This window comes from Arachis ipaensis, chromosome B8 (assembly GCF_059453495.1).
Source record: "Arachis ipaensis isolate K30076 ecotype BB chromosome B8, ASM5945349v1, whole genome shotgun sequence".
Lineage (NCBI taxonomy): Eukaryota > Viridiplantae > Streptophyta > Magnoliopsida > Fabales > Fabaceae > Arachis > Arachis ipaensis.
The window spans coordinates 50,201,996-50,224,489 of NC_142443.1; the positions used below are offsets into that span (position 1 = coordinate 50,201,996).

At 35.1% G+C, this 22,494-nt stretch overlaps 1 non-coding gene across 1 annotated transcript; it reads right to left on the reverse strand.

Annotated features, from left to right (window-relative positions):
- Positions 1 to 12,861: 12,861 nt before the first annotated feature.
- Positions 12,862 to 12,969, reverse strand: LOC148548034 (small nucleolar RNA R71). The gene has a single exon (XR_015898630.1). It is a non-coding gene; the product is annotated as a small nucleolar RNA R71 (small nucleolar RNA).
- Between the last annotated feature and the right edge of the window lie 9,525 nt (positions 12,970 to 22,494).

Consider the following 22,494-nt stretch of genomic DNA (forward strand, 5'->3'; position numbering starts at 1 on the left):
GGGCCCTAGAAGTGGATTTTTTAGCACTAAATAGACTGTTTTACCCTTACTAGTCATCTGTTTAGTATTTAAGAGTTATTTTACATAATGTCTTGGAGATCATACATAATTTACACATTATTTTCGAGTTTCACTTTGTATTTCCTTTCAGTATGAGTTTCTAAACCTCCTAGGTTGAGGAGAGGAGCACTGCTGAGTCCTATGAATTAATAAAAGTATTATTGTTTCTCTTCGATCCTTGTCTGATTTATTCCTAAGATGTATATTCGTTCTTCAACATGGTGAATAGGATGATCAGTGACAATCAGCTATGTTTATCATACTAAGACTAACGTGCCTGACAAACACCTGCGTCTACTTGGGTTCGTATGAATACGTGACTGGAAAGTGCGAACCAACAGCTACGTTTATACATCTCTCAGACGGCTAATCTATGACTTCGTTGGAGACTTCTTGAGACACCAGTTCAGCCGATTTATGGGGAGATTAGGGTCTCTGTGGTATAGGCTAGAACCCAAAGAAGCAGCATTCTCTGACCCGGAAGATTCAACCTTGTCTGTGGCATTTTGAGTAGGATCGCCAAGAGAAGGACTTGCTAGAGCTTCACCATCCGTCAGATTAGATGACCACGGCCAATGGCGTTTGATCTGGAGCAGAGGAGATTGATGACCACGACCCTTGGCGTCAATCACATATAGCCTGCCATTGAAGAAATAACTCACAAGGAAAGAAAAACAGTAATACCAGAGTTAATCTAGAAAGGCAAAGCAACTCCAATCCTCAACTATATTCCTATCCCTGTTCATCTTCATCTAGGTTTTAAGATTATCATTATAATCCCTTTATTCCTTTAATGCAATTAAGCCTAAATCCAATAACCTTCTGATTCACCTGACTAAGACCTGCTAGATAACCATAACTTGCTTCAAACCACAATCCTCGTGGGATCGACCCTGACTCGCTCAGGTATTACTTGGATGACCTAGTGCACTTGCTGGTACAGTTGTACTGAGTGTGGGGATTCGTGCACCACCGGTCTATCTGTGCAAAACTTGCGGAATCAATTTCATGCACCAACCACCCAAGATGAGAAGGTAAACTGAATACCAAATTGAACAACGGGGTTGGGTATTTCTGGAGAAAGAGCTGGTAGAAGTGAACTCGTCATGGGTCCGGGAGTTTTTCTGCAACTATTATCGGATGACCCTTGATGTCGTCCAACTTCGGGGAAGACCGATTCTAGTCACAGAGGAAGCAATAGAAGAGATCCTCCATTTCAGGCCGAAAACAAATGATAAGGATGGTTTTCATAGGGCTGAGGAGGCTATTAAGATGATGGATTTTGATTGGGATGCCGCCCGTCGTACTATAACTATTCATCCTGACGTTCCGTGGGCAACGGGAAAGTCGAAGCTGACTCCACGAGGCATTAAGATTGATTATCTCAATGATGAGGCTAGATTGTGGCAACAGATATTGAGCAAGTACGTTATGCCTAACACTCATAACTCAGAGGTGCCAGCGGATATGGTAGTTCTTATTTGGTGTGTCTTGGAAGGAAAGGACCTGTACCTTCCAAGACTCATCCGGAGGTATATATCTTGGGTACATATCAGAGGCACCTTGGCATTCCCATGTTTGATTACTCAAATGGCTCACTAGGCTGCGGTACCTTGGGAGCCTCAAGATGAGAGACCATCGGTTGCTTACCGCAAGAAGGTTATTCCACATGGAAAGCCATTCGAATCTCTGAGCCACAGAGCACATACTACTACTCCTATAGAGGCGGCCACATTGTTAGCAGCACCTTCTTCAGGACCTTTAGCATCGTCTATACCAGCAGCACCCTCATCTACATCTCAGCCAGTCTACCATCTAGTGCAACGCCTTTTCAAGCGCATAGATCAAATGGAATAGCGCTTGTTGCGATGTTATGAGCAGTCAGAGCGTTGCAACAAGTGACGTTATGCACACTTGAAGCTGATTGTGACTTCTGGCCGCACTGACATCCTCTCTGAGCTAGACACTCCATCCGACTAGTCTGAGGAGGAGGAGGACGCCCAGCAGGAGGAGACTCAGCATGAGATCCCTGCAGAGACACAACCACAGTAGACAGCACCAGAGTCACATCTATCCACAGGTGACGGTAGAGATGCAGGCGTTGACCTCTCTCTCCTGGCTTGATTGAGGAGCATCAAGGATGATGCTAGCATTTAAGTGAGGGGAGGCCACCTCATCGGTAGAAATATATTTTGGTAAACCATTCCATTCTAGACACTTCTGATTTTTTTTTGTTTTATTTTCAGTACTTGCACCTTTATTTCAATATGCTTTTGGATTTGTGTATATATTGGTTATTTTGGATGCTTTTTAGTTTATCGCACTTTATACTTTTGCTTGTATATATCTTAGACTTCGAGTTATTTGCATCTTTTGGTTAGTAGCATATAGATATATATAGTTATTTTAGTTTATTAGTTGTGATTGGAAAATACGCATAATTGAGCTTAGTTTATTCCGTTGTATATGAGAAACTGATTTGGTTGATAATAGGAATGAAACTAAGGATTTTTAACTTTTCACAATCACATCATATCATTTAGTTTATATAAAGAATAAATGTTGGTCGATTTGATAAAATTTTCAAGAAATTCCTTCTTCTTAAAAAGGGCATTGAAAAATTCAAATTGATTGAGTTGAAACTTGCATGATGTATATATATAATTTGAAATATGGTTTTTGAGCTAAGAACACACAACCTGTGTATTTTTTAGCCTAATTGTATGGTTACATCATTTAACCATGATTTTGATTCTTGTGTGATTCCTTCTTTATGATTGCAATCTTTGGTTTGTTCCTTTCTATATGTCTGTTATTTAGTGTATATTCATGCAATTATGTGATTGAGACCATTATTTGATTATAGCTCACTTGACCCAAATAGCTTACCATTTCATTTACCTTTGTTTGCCACTTTGAGCCTTTTTAATCCCCTTTTGTTTTTTATATTATCACATCACTATCCTTAAGTGAAAAAATAATTAATTGTCCTATTTGAATCTTTGGTTAGCTAAAGATAGTAAGTGTGTGTGTTAATTAAGTGTGGGAAAATATAAAAACTTTGGGTTGATGAAAATGTGTTTTGTGTTATTGAGAATTATTGAGAATTTGGGTGTATACTCATGTGAAAGTATAGAAACCATATGCATTGATGTCCTTTGTATATATTATGCTTCCATATATATAAAGAAGAAGAATAAAAAGAAAAAAAAAGGAAAAAAAAGAAGAAAAAGAAAAGAAAAACAAATAAATAAATAGGGGACAAAATTAACCCAATGTGAATTGAAGTTCAATAAAAAGATCAATACATATGTGTTAAAATTGGGATTTATGCATGAGTATATGTATATATGTAACTAATTTTTAATTTAGAATTGTATAGAGTGTGTGTATGTGTTAGGTGAGAGCTTAGGTTAGTCAAAGATTCAAATTAAAGCTCACTTGGCCATACATATATCATCACCTTTACCTTAGCCCCATTACAACCTTCAAAAGTCCTGATGATAGTTGCATATGTACATTAAATATTTGTTGATTGGTTAGATGAAAAAACTCTTGAAAGCATGATTAGAGGAGATTTGAGCGGATTAACCCTAAACACTTGATCGATTAGAGTGCATATACACATCCAGTGAGGGTTCAATTGCTCAACTCCATATTTCCATCTTTGATTATTGCTAATCTTCCAAGTTTGTAAACTCTTTTGAATAACTCAATTCATTTGTGAATATTAATTTTGTTATGATTATTTTAGCCCTTGATTGTGCATAGATGCTTTCTTGGAGATTTGATTCACTTTGACCACATATACGCTCATATATATATATAGACAGTAATTAGAATAGCTAGATTCATGTAGATAGCTTGTATTTAGATAGTTTGCATTGAATAAATTGATTGTCGCTTTTGTCTTTCTTGAATTTAGCATGAGGATATGCTATTATTTAAGTATGGGGAGGTTGATAAATCCCAATTTTTGGGTTTATCATGTGCTTAATTTAGTGGATTTTATCAACTTTTCTCATATTTATTCACTGAAATAGCATGGTTTTCTAATTCTCCCTAAATTTGTGCTTAAGAGTAAAAACATGCTTTTTAGGCCTTAAAATAGCTAATTCACAATATTAACATATATACAATAACCAACAACAAGCACACATTGTAATTTCCCGGCAACGGCACCAAAAACTTGACGGAGGATTTATGTCGGTCTAGAAATTTCTCAATAGAATCTCGTTGTAAGTATAGTTCTAAACCAACAGACAATCCTCAATCAAAGTTTAATTTGTTTGTCACAAGTACAAATCCCAATAAAAATAACCAAAGTATTTAAATCTCGGGTCGTCTCTCAAAGAATTGCAAGAAAGTGTGCATATTATTAGTTATGGGTTATATATTTTTGGGGTTTTGAAATGAGGACAAAGAAATGTAAATGACAAGAAAGTAAGTGAAACTCAATTGGTGAAAAGGTCTTGGCAAGGGTTGATGGTGAAGGATCTCTATCCTTGTTACTAACCACAATATGGTAATTCCAAGGATCACTCCCACTTTGTCATCCCCTAAATTAGAGGAAAGTCAAGTGATCTTAATGGATCCTAGTCCATAAGTCCTAGCCATTCACTAATTAATTTAGTGAGACCAGTGTCAATGGAAACAAATTATCAATCACTTAGACATTAGTAACTCTAAGTCACCCAAGTTACCATCCCAAGCCAAGAACACAAAAACATACTCTAAAACCCAACCAAGCATTTTATCAAACACTTGGAAGGCATAAAAAGAAAGCAAGATGAAATTGAAAGAAATATTAAATCTACAACTACCCAAAGTAAAGAAATAACAATAACAACTCAATTAAACAATAAAAACATCAAACATAAATTGCATTAATTGAAATTAAAAGCAACAAAGTGTCATAAACATAAAGGCAACAAAATAAAGGAAATGACAAGTAAAACTAGAAGAGCAAAGATGTAAGAATAATAAATTGAAAGGAAAATTTAAAGAAAGCAAGAATTAAAACCTAGATCTAAAGTAAATGAAAGCATGTAAATGTAAGAACAATTAATTGCATTAATTAAAGAGAGAGCTTCTCTCTCTAGAATATGACCTAAAGCATGATTCTAATCTATTCCTAATTGCTCCCCCTTGATCCCTCTTGATTTCAGCCTCTAATAGCTTCAGAAATGAGTTGGAATTGGGCCTGGATGGCTCAAAAATCACCCCCAGCATTTTGCCTTTAATGAGGTCACAAGCCGCTTGTCACACGTACGCATGGGTCACGCGTACATGTCATCTGGCAACTTTCCTTATCACACGTATGCGTCGGTCAGGCATACGCGTCGTCTTGATGAAAGCCTCGCTCACGCGTACGCGTCGCCATGAATTCTCCAAATGTTCATTTTTTCATGAATTCTGCACTTATTTGTTCCGATCCTTGCCTTATAAACCCTAAGATCACTCCACAAACACATCAAGGCATCGAATGGAGTTAAAGTGAATTAAAATTATCAATTTTAAGGCCCAAAAAGCATGTTTTCACTCTTAAGCACAAATTAGAGAGAATTTACAAAACCATGCTATTTTAGTAAATAAATGTGGGAAAATTTAATAAAATTCACTAAATTAAGCACAAGATAAACCCTAAAATTGGGGTTTATCAACCTCCCTACACGTAAACAATAGCATGTCCTCATGCTAAACCAAGAAAGATAAGAAGGGGTATCACTTATTTAATGCAAACTATCTAAATGCAACCTATCTACATGCAATCTATCTACATGTATGCAACTACTTGGTCAAAATAAATCAAATTTCCAAGAATACATATATGAACACAAGGGCTAAAGCAATCACAATATAATCAATTCAACAATTGAATTGGGTTATTGAAATGAATTTAACAACTTGCAAGAAAAGACATGATCATAGGTGAAAACATGTAATTGAACAACTCACCAGATGTGTGTCCGCTCTAGTCACTCAAGGGTATAGGGTTGATTCATTCAATTCTCTTCTAATCATGCTTTCCAAGATTTGATTTCAGCTAACAATCACAATTATTCAATGCATGCGTACAAATATCTTGAGGACTTATTCAAAGGTTGTAATGGAGCTAGAGTCAAGGTAAGATTGTATTTGGTCAAGTGAACTTGAAATTTGAGTCCTTGATTAACTTAAGCTCTCACCTAACACTTATAACAACCTATACAATTCTAATGCAAACCTAACTACCCATAATTCACTTTTTCACACACTCATGCATTCTCTTTTTGATTACAACACATATGCATTGATTATTATTACTTTACTTTGGGGCATTTTGTCCCCTTTTTTTTTGCTTTCTTTTTCTTTTCTTCTCTTTTTTTATTTTTTTCTTTTAATTTTCTCATTTTTTTCTTTCTTTTTCCTTTTCTTTTCTTTTTCTTCTATTTTTCAAAATAAAATATATACAAAAACATCAATGCATATAATTTAAATATTTAATGCATGAGTATGTACCCAATTTCCAAGATCTTCAACAAAAATACAAAATACACTTTTACCTCAACCAATGTTCCCAAATTTCCCCACACTTAAATGATACACACTCTCACTAGCCTAAGCTAATCAAAGATCCAAATAAGAGACATTTATTGTTTTTCGCTTTAATGCTAGTAATGTGCTAAAATTAAGAACAAAAGGGGATTAAATAGGCTCAAAATTGGTTAATAATATGAAAGGTAAGCTATTTGGGTAAGTGAGCTAAATGAAATGATGGCCTCAATCATTTAAATGCATTCATACACAAAATAATGGACATAAAGGATCAAACAAATCAAAGATTACAATCATAGAAAGAGAATAATACACACAAAAATGAAAACAGTGGTTACATGATATAACGACATAATTAGACTCAAAACTCACATGATTGTGTATTCTTAGCTCAAAAACATGTTTCACAATATATAATTCAGGCAAGTTTGATGAAAACATTTTTTGCTCAAATCAATTGGGGTGTCAATGACCTATTAAGAATGTTTTTCTTGGAGAATTTCATTACTTTAACTAAGCTTAGTATATATATATATGCAAAGAAATGCAACTAAAAATTCTAAAAGACCTAGTAATAAAAGAAAAAATAAAATGCAAAAGTGTTGGGATTATAAATTTGTCACAAAAAATCCACAGATTGGTTGGACAATCTCCCCACACTTAAATGGTTGCACCATCCTCAGTGCATTCCAAAGATGAGGAAGGGGGTACAGTGACTTTCCGGATTGCCACCTTCAGCTAATGGGTCAATCGGCTGTTGCATGTTCTTTCACCCACTTCTATTTTTGCTTATGATGACTCACCTATGAAAGATAGAAAATAGGAGAGTAAGATGAGTGGATGCAAAAGCAAGGAAGCATAGATTGTTGGAATGAGGTAATGATCACCAGAATGAAGTGAGTGAATAAGATTGTGACATTGATGAAATTAGGTGTGTGAATTCAAATTTGCGCGCAGTTTAGAACTCACACACTAGCATGAAAAGCAATTTCACAAAAGGAGTATACACTTCATTCATTCTAGTGTGCTTAAGATGCTTTAAAGAAAACTTGCATGTTGATGCAACAAACAAGTAATAAAATAGCCTAAAAGCACTCAAGCATTAATCAAGTAAATGTGAAATGGATGATGAATGAACATTGATTGATGTGCAAGGAAACTTAATGAACAAAACGAAATATGAAACTTACACATCAAACAATGACACACTTTGAATTTTGCTTGCATCACCTAATTGACATAAAGTAGGACATATAGTTGCTATGCATCTTAGGAAAAGAGAGATAGAAGTTAAAAACCAATCGCGTAGCTAGCATGGTCCATATGACTTGAGAATTTCAAAGAAAAAAAAATTGTCCCTAGGTGAGCTTCCAATCCAATTTCACAAAAGAAGCATTATGCCAAAATGACTAGTTTCAAATATGTGTAGAGCACATAGTTAAACAATTAATGGTCAACATGTCAACAGGAAACCACCATTCTATTGTCAATTGTGACATTTTAGTTTATAGGGATTGGAGTATCAAATCGCCTCCTATATTGAGGATATGAGTCATCACCTCGTCGTGTCTCTGGTATGAAATCTTTTGGATAGTTGTGTTTACATTGACCATTTTTTATGCATGGTGAAGATTGATTAAGTGTTCTGCAAGGACCATAGACCATATGCCTTAGCACTGCTTCATGTAAGTGTGGTTCTGTTTCTTTACATGGTATTTCCGCCTGGACTAAACTATCATATTAGTCAGAATCACTCAACTTGTCATTGTTTTCTAAGATTAACAACATATATACGTGTGGCAATCCTCTTTTCTGAAACTCGGTGAAATAAATATAACTTTTCACCTTTCTCTATACACCTTTGGTAATAACATCTTGCTTTAATTGTTCGAACTTGGCTCTGAAAATCCTAGTTGTTAGATCCGGACGATCCTATGGAGTTTGAGTAGGACTGAGTTCTGAAGCTATTTCTGACCATGATGGATTGCATGTCATAGTGATAAAAATATCCGGTTTGCCTTCTTTGAGAACAATAGCTATTCCATCCTCGTATCGTTGAGTCATGTCTCGACGACTGCCCACGAACGATGATGGTAACATCGTTCTTCTGCCAACATTTTCTAAAACTAATTTTAGAGAAAAATATTATTAGTTTGAAAGTTTAACTTCGGGAACACGTAATGATCAATCATGTGGCCATTAAATTGAATAATTACTAGCATTATTCTCTCCTGTGTGCAAAGCATCTTGTAAGCCTTGATATAGTTCAGCTCGAAGTTCCTTTTGTCTTTGTAGAACCCATCTTAACTTTCCTGTTTCCATTTTCACATAGTTATTGATGAGCGGATAATTTATAAGCTTTTTGGCATTGTTTTTACTCAGTTTTCAGTATAATTTAATTAGTTTTTAGTATATTTTTATTAGTTTTTAATTAAAATTCACATTTCTGGACTTTACTATGAGTTTGTGTGTTTTTATGTGATTTCAGGTATTTTCTGGCTGAAATTGAGGGACTTGAGCAAAAATCAGAATCAGAGGTTGAAGAAGGACTGCAGATGCTGTTGGATTCTGACCTCCCTGCACTCAAAGTGGATTTTCTGGAGCTACAGAACTCCAAATGGCGCTCTCTCAATTGCATTGGAAAGTAGACATCCAGGGCTTTTCAACAATATATATAATAGTCCATACTTTACCCGAGTTTAGACGACGCAAACTAGTGTTCAACGCTAGCTCCATGCTGCATTCTGGAGTTAAACGCCAAAAACAGGTTGCAAAGTGGAATTAAACACCATAAATAGGTTACAAACTGGCGTTCAACTCCAAGAGAAGCCTCTACACGTGGAAAGCTCAATGCTCAGCCCAAGCACACACCAAGTGGGTCCCAGAAGTGGATTTCTGCATCATTTACTCAATTCTGTAAACCCTAGTAACTAGTCTAGCATAAATAGGACTTTTTACTATTGTATTTACATCTTTGGATTATCTTTTGATCCTTTGATCACGTTTTGGGGGCTAGCCATTCGGCCATGCCTGGACCTTATCACTTATGTATTTTCAAACGGTAGAGTTTCTACACACCATAGATTAAGGTGTGGAGCTCTGCTGTTCCTCATGAATTAATGCAAAGTACTATTGTTTTTCTATTCAATTCAAGCTTATTCCTATTCTAAGATATCCATTCGCACCCAAGAACATGATGAATGTGATGATTATGTGACGCTCATCATTATTCTCACTTATGAACGCGTGCTTGCAAACACTTTCGTTCTACATGCAAACAAGCTAGAATGAATATCTCTTAGATATCTAATACAGAGGACCGAGTCCGAGATATTAGAATCTTCATGGTATAAGTTAGAACCCATGGACGGCCATTCCTAAGATCCAGAAAGTCTAAACCTTGTCTGTGGTATTCCGAGTAGGATTTGGGAAGGGATGGCTGTGACAAGCTTCAAACTCGTGAGTGCTGGGCGTAGTGACAGACGCAAAAGGATAGTAAATCCTATTCCAGTATGATCGAGAACCGACAGATGATTAGCCATGCAGTGACAATGCATTGGACCATTTTCATAGAGAGGATGGGATGTAGCCATTGACAACGGTGATGCCCTACATAAAGCTTGCCCTAGAACGGAGTAGGAATGATTGGATGAAGACAGCAGGAAAGCAGAGGTTCAGAGGAACGAAAGCATAACTATACACTTATCTGAAATTCTCACCAATGAATTACATAAGTATCTCTATCCTAGTTATATTTTATTTATCTTTTACTTATCAATTCATAAATCCATTTGAATCCGCCTGACTGAGATTTACAAGGTGACCATAGCTTGCTTCAAGCCGACAATCTCCGTGGGATCGACCCTTACTCACGTAAGGTTTATTACTTCGACGACCCAGTGCACTTGCTGGTTAGTTGTACGATGTTGTGAAACAGAATTAAGAACATGAACATGCGTATTCAGTTGTTAGCACCATTACCAAGGAAGGAACGATCACGATTTCGCACACCAAGTTTTTGGCACCGTTGCCGGGGATTGTTCGAGTTTGGACAACTGACGGTTCATCTTGTTACTCAGATTAGGTAATTTTCTTCTTGTTCCAACTTTTATTTTGTTTTCAAAAAAAAATTTTTCAAAAATTTTTTCAAAAAAATTTTTTCCTTGTTTTCGTTTTTCTAAAAATAAATTTTCGAAAATCCAAAAAAAAAATAATAATTTCTTCTTTTTCGTTTTTCCCAATTAATTTTTGAAAAATAAAAAATTAATGAAATCATAAAACCAAAAAAAATATTTTGTGTTTCTTGTTTGAGTCTAGAGTCTAGTTTTAAGTTTGGTGTCAATTGCATCTTTTTAATTTTCCAAAAAATTATTTTCAAAAATTTCATGCATTATGTTCTTCATGATCTTCAAGTTGTTCTTGGCCAGTCTTCTTGTTTGATCTTCATATTTTCTTGTTTTGTGTCTTTTCTAGTTTTTCATATGCATTTTCAATTTGTTAGTGTCTAAAGTTTGAAAATTTCTAAGTTTGGTGTCTTGCATGTTTTTCTTTTCTTAAAAAATTTTCAAAAAAATAAGTTTTGATGTTCATCTTGATCTTCAAAGTGTTCTTGGTGTTCATCTTGACATTCATAGTGTTCTTGCATGCATCTTTTGTTTTGATCCATAATTTTTATGTTATGTGTCATTTTTGTGTTTTTCTCTTTCATCATTAAAAATTCAAAAATAAAAAAATATCTTTCCCCTTTTTTTCTCTCATAAATTTTCAAAAATTTGAGTTGACTTTTTCAAAAAATTTTTAAATTTAGTTGTTTCTTATGAGTCAAATCAAATTTTCAATTTAAAAATTCTATCTTTTTCAAATCTTTTTCAAAAAATCAAATCTTTTTCAATTTCCTTTTAATATTTTTGAATTCCTTTTTAAAATTTTTCGAAATCTTTTTCATTTTTCTTTTAATGTTTTCGAAAATATTCAAAATTTATTTTCAAAATCTTTTTCTTATTTTTATTTCATATTTTCGAAATTAATGCTAACAATTAATATGATTGATTCAAAAATTTTTAGTTTGTTACTTGCCTAGTAAGAAAGATTCAACCTTTAAACTCTAGAATCATATCTTTTTAGTTTCTTGTTAGTCAAGTAATCAACTTTGATTTTCAAAATCAAATCTTTTTAATTTCCTCTTCAAATCCTTTTCAAAATGATTTTCAATCATATCTCTCAATCATATCTTTTTCAAAATCAATTTCAAAATCTTTTCTAACTTCTTATCTTTTTCAAATTGATTTTCAAATCTTTTTCAATCAATCCTATCTTTTTGTTTCAATCATATCTTTTTCAAAACTACCTAACTAACTCTCTCTAATTTTCGAAAATCACCTTCCTCTTTTTCAAAATTCCTTTTTAATTAACTAATTGAATTAAATTTTAATTTAATTTCAATTTTCTTTTTCTAAATTTTTGAATTTCAATTTTAATTTTAAATTAAAACCAAAACTATTTTTCTTTTCTTTTCAATTATTTTCGAATTCTTCTCCTTTATCCCCTTCTATTTATTTATTCATCTACTAACACTTCTCTTCCACCCAAAATTCAAACACCATCTTCCTCTCTTTGTTCGAGTTTTTCTCTTCTCCTTCTTATGTTCTTCTCTTCTTATACTCACACAAAGGAATCTCTATACTGTGACATAGAGGATTCCATATTTTTTTTTTGTGTTCTCTTCTTTTTCATATGAGCAGGAACAAGGATAAGAACATTCTTGTTGAAGCTGATCCTGAACCTGAAAGGACTCTGAAGAGGAAGCTAAGGGAAGCTAAAGCACAACTCTCTGGAGAAAATCTGACAGAAATTTTCGAAAAAGAAGACAACATAGCCGAAAATAATAACAATGCAAGGAAGATGCTTGGTGACATTACTGCATCAAATTCCAATTTACATGGAAGAAGCATCTCAATCCCTACCATTGGAGCAAACATTTTTGAGCTTAAACCTTAATTAGTTTCTCTGATGCAACAGAATTGCAAGTTTCATGGACTTCCATCAGAAGATCCTCTTCAGTTCTTAACTGAATTCTTGCAAATCTATGATACTGTTAAGACCAATGGAGTTGATGCCGAGGTCTACAGGCTTATGCTTTTCCCATTTGCTGTAAGAGACAGAGCTAGAGTATGGTTGGACTCTCAACCTAAAGACAGCCTGAACTCTTGGGATAAGCTGGTCACGGCTTTCTTAGCCAAGTTCTTTCCTCCTCAAAAGCTTAGTAAGCTTAGAGTGGATGTTCAAACCTTCAAACAGAAAGAAGGTGAATCCCTCTATGAAGCTTGGGAGAGATACAAGGAACTGACCAAAAAGTGTCCTTCTGACATGCTTTCAGAATGGACCATCCTGGATATATTCTATGATGGTCTGTGTGAGTTATCAAAGATGTCACTGGACCATTCTGCAGGTGGATCCATTCACCTAAAGAAAATGCCTGCAGAAGCTCAGGAACTCATTGACATAGTCGCAAATAACCAGTTCATGTACACTTCTGAAAGGAATCCTGTGAATAATGGGAGCCTATAAGGAAGGGAGTTCTTAAGATTGATACTCTGAATGCCATATTGGCTCAGAATAAAAGATTGACTCAGCAAGTCAATATGATCTCTCAGAGTCTGAATGGATTGAAGGAATCATCCAACAGTACTAAAGAGGCATCTTCTGAAGAAGAAGCTTATGATCCTGAGAACCTTGCAATAGCAGAGGTGAATTACATGGGGAAATCCTATGGAAATACCTATAATCCCCCATGGATAAATCACCCAAATTTCTTATGGAAGGATCAACAAAAGCCTCAACAAGGCTTTAACAATGGTGGAAGAAATAGGTTCAGCAATAGCAAGCCTTTTCCATCATCCACTCAGCAACAGACAGAGAATTCTGAGCAGAATCTATCTAGCTTAGCAAATATAGTCTCTGATCTATCTAAGGCCACATTAAGTTTCATGAATGAAACAAGGTCCTCCATTAGGAATTTGGAGGCACAAGTGGGCCAGCTGAGTAAAAGAGTCACTGAAATTCCTCCTAGTACTCTCCCAAACAATACAGAAGAAAATCCAAAAAGAGAGTGCAAGGCCATAGCCTTACATGGTGTGGCCGAACCCAAAGAGGAAGAGGAGGACGTGAATCCTAGTGAGGAAGACCTCTTGGGACGTTCAGTGACCAGTAAGGAGTATCCCTTTGAGGAACCAAAGGAATCTGAGGCTCATCTAGAGACCATAGAGATTCCATTGAACCTCCTTCTACCCTTCATGAGCTCTGATGAGTATTCTTCCTCTGAAGAGGATGAAGACATTACTGAAGAGCAAGTTGCCAAGTACCTTGGTACAATCATGAAGCTGAATACCAAATTATTTGGTAATGAGACTTGGGAAGATGAACCTCCCTTGCTCATCAATGAACTAAGTGATCTAGATCAACTGACATTGCCTCAGAAGAAATAGGATCCTGGAAAGTTCTTAATACCTTGTACCATAGGCACCATAACCTTTGAGAAGGCTTTATGTGACCTTGGATCAGGGATAAACCTCATGCCACTCTCTGTAATGGAGAAACTGGGAATCTTTGAGGTGCAAGCTACCAGAATCTCATTAGAGATAGCAGACAACTCAAGAAAACAGGCTTATGGACAAGTAGAGGATGTGCTAGTAAAGGTTGAAGGCCTTTACATCCCTGCTGATTTCATAATCCTGGATACTGGGAAGGATGAGGATGAATCCATCATCCTTGGAAGACCCTTCCTAGCCATAGCAAGAGCTGTGATTGATGTGGACAGAGGAGAATTGATCCTTCAACTGAATGAGGACAACCTTGTGTTTAAAACTCAAGGATCTCCTTCTGTAACCATGGATAGGAAGCATGAAAAGCTTCTCTCACTGCAGAGTCAACCAAAGCCCCCACAGTCAAACTCTAAGTTTGGTGTTGGGAGGCCATAACCAAACTCTAAGTTTGGTGTTGAACCCCCACATTCAAACTCTAAGTTTAGTGTTGGGAGGTTCCAACAATGCTCTGAACATCTGTGAGGCTTCATGAGAGCTTACTATCAAGCTATTGACATTAAAAAAGCGCTTGTTGGGAGGCAACCCAATGTTATCTAATTATATTTATTTATTTTCTATTGTTATTTTATGTTTTCTTTAGGTTGATGATTATGTGAAGTCACAAAAACTACTGAAAAATCAAAAACAGAATGAAAAATAGAATGAAAAATAGCACACCCTGGAGGAGAGCAGTCTGGCGTTTAAACGCCAGAAACAAGCATCTGTCTGGCGTTTAACGCCAGAAACAGGCACCAAGCTGGCGTTTAACGCCAGAAACAAGCAGCAGTCTGGCGTTAAACGCTAGGATTGCACATCAAGGGCGTTTTACACGTCTAAAGGGTGCAGGGATGAAAAATCCTTGACACCTTAGGATCTGTGGACCCCACAGGATCCCCACCTAACCTTATTCTCTTCTCTTCACACCTTTTCATAACTCTCTTCCCCAAATACCCTTCACCAATCACTTCAATCACTCTTTCCCATCAGCCCCTCACCATTCACATCCATCTTCTATTTCCCACAAACCCCACCTACCTTCAAATTCAAACTATTTTCCCTCCCAAACCCAACCCTAATGGCCGAAACTTCACCCTCCCCCCACTCCTATATAAACCCCTCATTCCTTCTTCATTTTCACACAACACAACCCTAAATTCACCCTTGGCCGAAAATACCTCACCCTCCATCTCCTCTATTTTCTTCTTCTACTAATATTTTTCTTTCTTCTTTTGCTCGGGGACGAGCAAATATTTTAAGTTTGGTATGGAAAAAGCAGTGCTTTTTTTTTTTTTCCATAACCACTAATATCTCAAGGGATGCACTTCCCTCCACAAAACTATTGGAAACAAATCAACACTTTCCTAGGAGAATTAAGTTCTAACATGGGACAACTAAGGGTGGAGCACCAAGAGCACTCCATCATCCTCCATGAAATTAGAGAAGATCAAAGAGTTATGAGGGAGGAACAAGAAAGACAAGGAAGAGACATAGAGGAGCTCAAGAGCACCATTGGTTCTTCAAGAAGAGGAAGACGCCACCCTCACTAAGGTGGACTCATTCCTTAATCTCCTTGTTTATTTATTTTCTTGTTTTTTGATTTTTGAGCTTTATGTTTATTTATATTTGTGTCTTATTACATGATCATTAGTATTTAAGTGTCTATGCCTTAAAGTTATGAATATGAATCCATCACCTCTCTTGAATGAAAAATGTTTTAATTACAAAAGAACAAGAAGTACATGGTTTCGAATTCATCCTTGAAACTAGTTTAATTATTTTGATGTGGTGGAAATACTTTTTGTTTTCTGAATGAATGCTTAAACAGTGCATATGTCTTTTGAAGTTGTTGTTTATGAATGTTAAATATGTTGGCTCTTGAAAGAATAAGGAAAAAGGAGACATGTAATTTGATAATCTGAAAAATCATAAAAATGATTCTTGAAGCAAGAAAAAGCAGTGAATACAAAAGCTTGCGAAAAAAAAAGAAAAATAAAAATAGCGAAAAAAAAAGAAAAAGAAAAAGCAAGCAGAAAAAGCCAAAATCTCTTAAAACCAAAAGGCAAGAGCAAAAAGCCAATAGCCCTTAAAACCAAAAGGCAAGGGTAATAAAAAGGATCCAAGGCTTTGAGCATCAGTGGATAGGAGGGCCTAAAGGAATAAAATCCTGGCTTAAGCGGCTAAACCAAGCTGTCCCTAACCATGTGCTTGTGGCGTGAAGGTGTCAAGTGAAAACTTGAGACTGAGCGGTTAAAGTCGAGATCAAAAGCAAAAACAGAGTGTGCTTAAGAACCCTGGACACCTCTAATTGGGGACTTTAGCAAAGCTGAGTCACAATCTGAAAAGGTTCACCCAGTTATGTGTCTGTGGCATTTATGTATCCGGTGGTAATACTGGAAAACAAAGTGCTTAGGGCCACAACCAAGACTCATAAAGTAACTGTGTTCAAGAATCAACATACTGAACTAGGAGAATCAATAACACTATCTGAATTCTAAGTTCCTATAGATGCCAATCATTCTGAACTTCAATGGATAAAGTGAGATGCCAAAACTATTCAAGAGACAAAAAGCTACAAGTCCCGCTCATCTGATTGTAGCTAAGTTTCATTGATATTTTGGAATTTACAGTATATTCTCTTCTTTTTATCCTATTTGATTTTCAGTTGCTTGGGGACAAGCAACAATTTAAGTTTGGTGTTGTGATGAGCGGATAATTTATACGCTTTTTGGCATTGTTTTTACTCAGTTTTCAGTATAATTTAATTAGTTTTTAGTATATTTTTATTAGTTTTTAATTAAAATTCACATTTCTGGACTTTACTATGAGTTTGTGTGTTTTTCTATGATTTCAGGTATTTTCTGGCTGAAATTGAGGGACTTGAGCAAAAATCAGATTCAGAGGTTGAAGAAGGACTGCAGATGCTGTTGGATTCTGACCTCCCTGCACTCAAAGTAGATTTTCTGGAGCTAGAGAACTCCAAATGGCGCGCTCTCAATTGCGTTGGAAAGTAAACATCCAGGGATTTCCATCAATATATATAATAGTCCATACTTTGCCCGAGTTTAGATGACGCAAACTGGCGTTCAACGCGAGTTCCATGCTGCATTCTGGAGTTAAACACCAGAAACAGGTTGCAAAGTGGAGTTAAACACTAGAAACAGGTTACAAACTGGCGTTCAACTCCAAGAGAAGCCTCTACACATGGAAAGCTCAACGCTCAGCCCAAGCACACAACAAGTGGGCCCCAGAAGTGGATTTCTGCATCATTTACTTAATTCTGTAAACCCTAGTAACTAGTTTAGCATAAATAGGACTTTCTACTATTGTATTTACATCTTTGGATTATCTTTTGATCCTTTGATCACGTTTTGGGGGCTGGCCATTCGGCCATGCCTGGACCTTATCACTTATGTATTTTCAAATGGTAGTGTTTCTACACACCATAGATTAAGGTGTGGAGCTCTGCTGTTCCTCATAAATTAATGCAAAGTACTATTATTTTTCTATTCAATTCAAGCTTATTCCTATTCTAAGATATCCATTCCCACCCAAGAACATGATGAATGTGATGATTATGTGACGCTCATCATTATTCTCACTTATGAACGCGTGCCTGACAAACACTTCCGTTCTACATGCAAACAAGCTAGAATGAATATCTCTTAGATATCTAATACAGAGGACCGAGTCTGAGATATTAGAATCTTCGTGGTATAAGTTAGAACCCATGGACAGCCATTCCTGAGATCCAAAAAGTCTAAACCTTGTCTGTGGTATTCCGAGTAGGATTTGGGAAGGGATGGCTGTGACGAGCTTCAAACTCGCGAGTGCTGGGCGTAGTGACAGACGCAAAAGGATAGTAAATCCTATTCCAGTATGATCAAAAACTGACAGATGATTAGCCATGCAGTGACAGCGCATTGGACCATTTTCACAGAGAGGATGGGATGTAGCCATTGACAACGGTGATGCCCTACATAAAGCTTGTCATAGAACGGAGTAGGAATGATTAGATGAAGACAGCAGGAAAGCAGAGGTTCAGAGGAACGAAAGCATCTCTATACGCTTATCTGAAATTCTCACCAATGAATTACATAAGTATCTCTATCCTAGTTATATTTTATTTATCTTTTACTTATCAATTCATAAAGCCATTTGAATCCGCCTGACTGAGATTTACAAGGTGACCATAGCTTGCTTCAAGCCGACAATCTCCGTGGGGATCGACCCTTACTCACGTAAGGTTTATTACTTGGACGACCCAGTGCACTTGCTGGTTAGTTGTACGAAGTTGTGAAACAGAATTAAAAACATGAACGTGCGTATTCAGTTGTTAGCGCCATTACCAAGGAAGGAACGATCATGATTTCACACACCAGTTATCAACAACATATTGTTGAAGAAGTCGCCCTGCTTGCAAAACTGTTGAGTGAACATTGGGACGGATCTACGAATTTTGAGGATATTAGAAAATTGTTAGAAATTGTGAAATGATGTATTGGTACAAACTATCATCTAAGGAAGTCTATAAATGATATAGCAAATATATGAGTTTGTACCTGGATCATATAGCTATAATATGTCCGGCATGATACTTTGTTCCCACATTGAGTTCGAGTATTGATATCCCATCCAGGTGTTCCAAATGGAAAAAGAAGAGGATATTGTAGCGGATCGTAATAGCCAACAAACTCTTGAATCCTTCTAAGGTTACCAGCATGAGTTTGAACCTTGATATCTCGTTCGCACACCATTATTTCAATGTCATCACCGACTATTATGGCTGCTACTTGTGAAGTAGTTAGGAGACTGTATTGTGGTTGATTAGGAGGTCACTCTCTAATCACCAAACTACACTCTTGCACATCTAGTCATTGTGCAAGCTGGCGGAATACATGGATAAAAGAATTATATTGGTGCAACAATTGTTGTAGCTTCAAAACCAAACTTTCATGTAGTTGTGTGTTCTCCAGCATCCTATTTTTAACTCGTGCTTAGTATCGTATATATACAATTGCAAGAAGCGTGGCCGCGCCCCTTGATGCGGATGAAATTCTCCTATGCTGTGGTACATTGATCCTTGAGCACGGAATCTATATATACCATGACTTGTTGTAGCTAATTGTTCGTCTATGTGTACACCACACGAAGTGAATGCAAAAACATGATTGTAACCACAAATGTGTTTTTGAAATGGTTCACTTCTGCAGAAGGGTCTAAGAAGATTTCATGTAATTCCTGAGGAGCATTTACTTGGGGCAAAGGGACTTTTCCTCCATTGCAACATATGTCAAATGTTTCATGGTGAAACAGACGTGAGCTATAGTGTGTACATGTCCTTAGAGTAGGTAGTGTAGTTTGAAGCACTATTGTATTCTCTTGAAAATCTCGAGCACAATTGTGGGATTTTCGGACATGGTGTCTAATTTCTGCACTGGCATAGGTAAATAAAATATTATGTTATAGATTTTTTCCCTACAAGTGCCAATAATTGTATAGTTAGGTACTCGGGTAGAATTCATTAATTATTTCATATTATTTTAGATAGTAGAATCAAGAATGAACAAAGAATATGTATACAACTTCTCAATTGAGGTTTGTTTTTTGAAAAATAAACGTAATTATTAAAAAAATATATATCATTAATTACCAAAGCTCTAAAATATGAGAACATAAAAAATTTAAAAAAGTTAAATTAAAGTATTGTTAAAAAATTTAATGTTACATTGAATTATGTAATTAATATATAAATTTTATTTTGATTATAAAATCATTATGATAAACTTTAATATAAGAGTACTATTTAATATCTTATCAAATTTTGTGTGTTGTATTGGATCAATGGATTGAATTGGGAGTGGTCGAGAGGTTTTGATAATTATCTTATAAAAATGCAAAGGTATATTTTTTTTGTTTTTAATTCTTTAACACATACATCTACATGGATTTGAAATATGAATACAACTTTTTGTAATAACTCTATAATAAATAGAGGCATGAGTTGAAGAGTACCCATTAGTTTACTTTTTTATAAATAATAGTAATAAATTTATTTTTATTTTATAGTTTTTATTTTGTAAGATATACCTATCCACCCAAATTCAAAAATATACACAGAAAGAAATTAGAGATGTATGTTTTGTGCTCCTTATTCTATTTGTTATAGATTAGTCTTATGAAAATATTTTTTATTTTATTTTTTTTAAATATTTATAATTGAATCTATAATTGTGTTTGTTAAATAAATATAAACATATAAATATTATATATTACATTATTTTGATGTGATCGTTACTATTTATCATTTCTTTTTAATATTAATTCTCTTGGGGGTTAAGTATGACTAAAGGTGAAACAGTTTTTATTGAAAGTGAGTCGGTTTTTAAATTGAGTACATAGTAGTAGCAATTTTTTTGTAAATAAATCAGTTTTAAAATATGTCGTGTGTTGAAAGTGAATTAGTTTGCTACTTTGTGGTGGGGTAAATTATTTTTTCTTTTGATAAAAAAAATGGAGGACGTAGTAACCGTTTGTTATATTGAATTCAGTGTTTAACAAAAAATAAACAGGGGTAAAATAAGAAGAAGAAATTAGATACCAAATTTTCCCATCCCCATTATACATTAGTATATAGCCCAATATATTTATTGGTATAGAGTTGATTAAAGAGTACTCTTTTATATGTAATTTTTTTTAAAGATAAGCAATAAATATCAGAAATATGTAAGCCGTGTGTTGTAATTTAATTAATTTTGTTATAGAATATCAACAAATTATATTATTATGATGTCTGTTACTTGGACCAGCTCCATCATCATTGGCTTCCATGCCTAGATTTTTTAAAGAGTAGATATTAAGCAAAAAATGGATTTATAGCCAAAAAAAAAATAAATTATCATAACACATGTTAAGTTTTGTTATAGCTGGATCTAGAATAAAATGAATCCGTTTTAAATTCTATCATGGGGTAAAACCAATTTTTTTTTAAAAAAAAAAATTGAGGACATAGTGTAAGTTTTTTTTTTATTAAAAGTGAATCAGTTTTTTAAACTCTGTCATCGGTAAACACATTTTTTAATAAAAAAAAAACAGGGATAAAATAGGAAGAAGAAATTAGATACCAAATTTCGGTATCCCCATTATATATTGGTATAGATAAAATAATTATTTAGTTTTACATCTATAATATTTTATATTAATTAGCTTCAAATTTTAATCACTTTTTGAATAAATTAATGACAACCGTAATGCGAATAATTTTTTGAATATAATTTCATTTTAATTTTTGATTCTGTTACCACTTATGTTAACATTGAGGATAATCTAAAATAAAAGATAATGGACTTATTGTAACTGACATGTATTTCTGTGCTTTGATTGCGAGCGCTTCGTGTAACTGTCTCTCTTAGTGGGCAGCATCATAACTCTGCATACATAAGAACCTCTTAATCGTGAAAGATATTTTCATTCCCGATGATCATTGACTTTTACCCTATTAAGAATGGAAATCGACAATAATACCTCCAAGCACTCTAAGATTAATATTTCTAATCAAAAATAACTTCCACAATACATTTTATTTAAAGCAATTTAGAAAACCTCCACTAATAATTAATTAAAATTAAATTTTGGAAACAAATATAATTTTTCCAATTTTTCAAAATGAGACTGAGTTAGCTGAAACTGAGTTAAGTGAGAGAGAACCCTTCTACCACCGTTTTCACCGTCATTTCAACTGCCATTTCTGCCGCCGGCACCGTCACCACTACCGTGTCCGTTGCGGTAGAGAGCTACTGGATCGAGCCACCTCTTCTATCAATGCATTTTTAGATCTGTTCTTCTATACGGTTGTTGCTGCCACAGTGGAGTTTCCACCGGCGTTGTTGCTGCCGCCGTTTTCGTCACCACTGCCATTGTTGTTGCTGCCGCCGTTTCTACCGCCGTTGCCGTGGTAGAACGCTTCTGGATAGAGCCACCTCCTCTGTCAACGCGTTTTTAGATCTGTTTGCTCCTAAGCTTCTTCTTACTTTCTCTCCCTCCATATTTCTCCATCAAGCTACTGCAGGTACTTCTTCTTTGCTATTAATTTGTTGATATCTCTTTTCTATTAATAAATGGCATTTTATTTTAAAGAATTTCATTAGTCTCTTTATGTTTCTTTGCGTTTTTATTATTTTGGATTTGATTATTTGGTATGATCGGGATTTTCTATCTCTCTTTCTAATTGTCAATTATAATTACTCTATTAATTAATTATTCTCTTATCCTATTAATTGACATTTTGATTTATTCATGAAGATATAAATTAGTTTCCCAT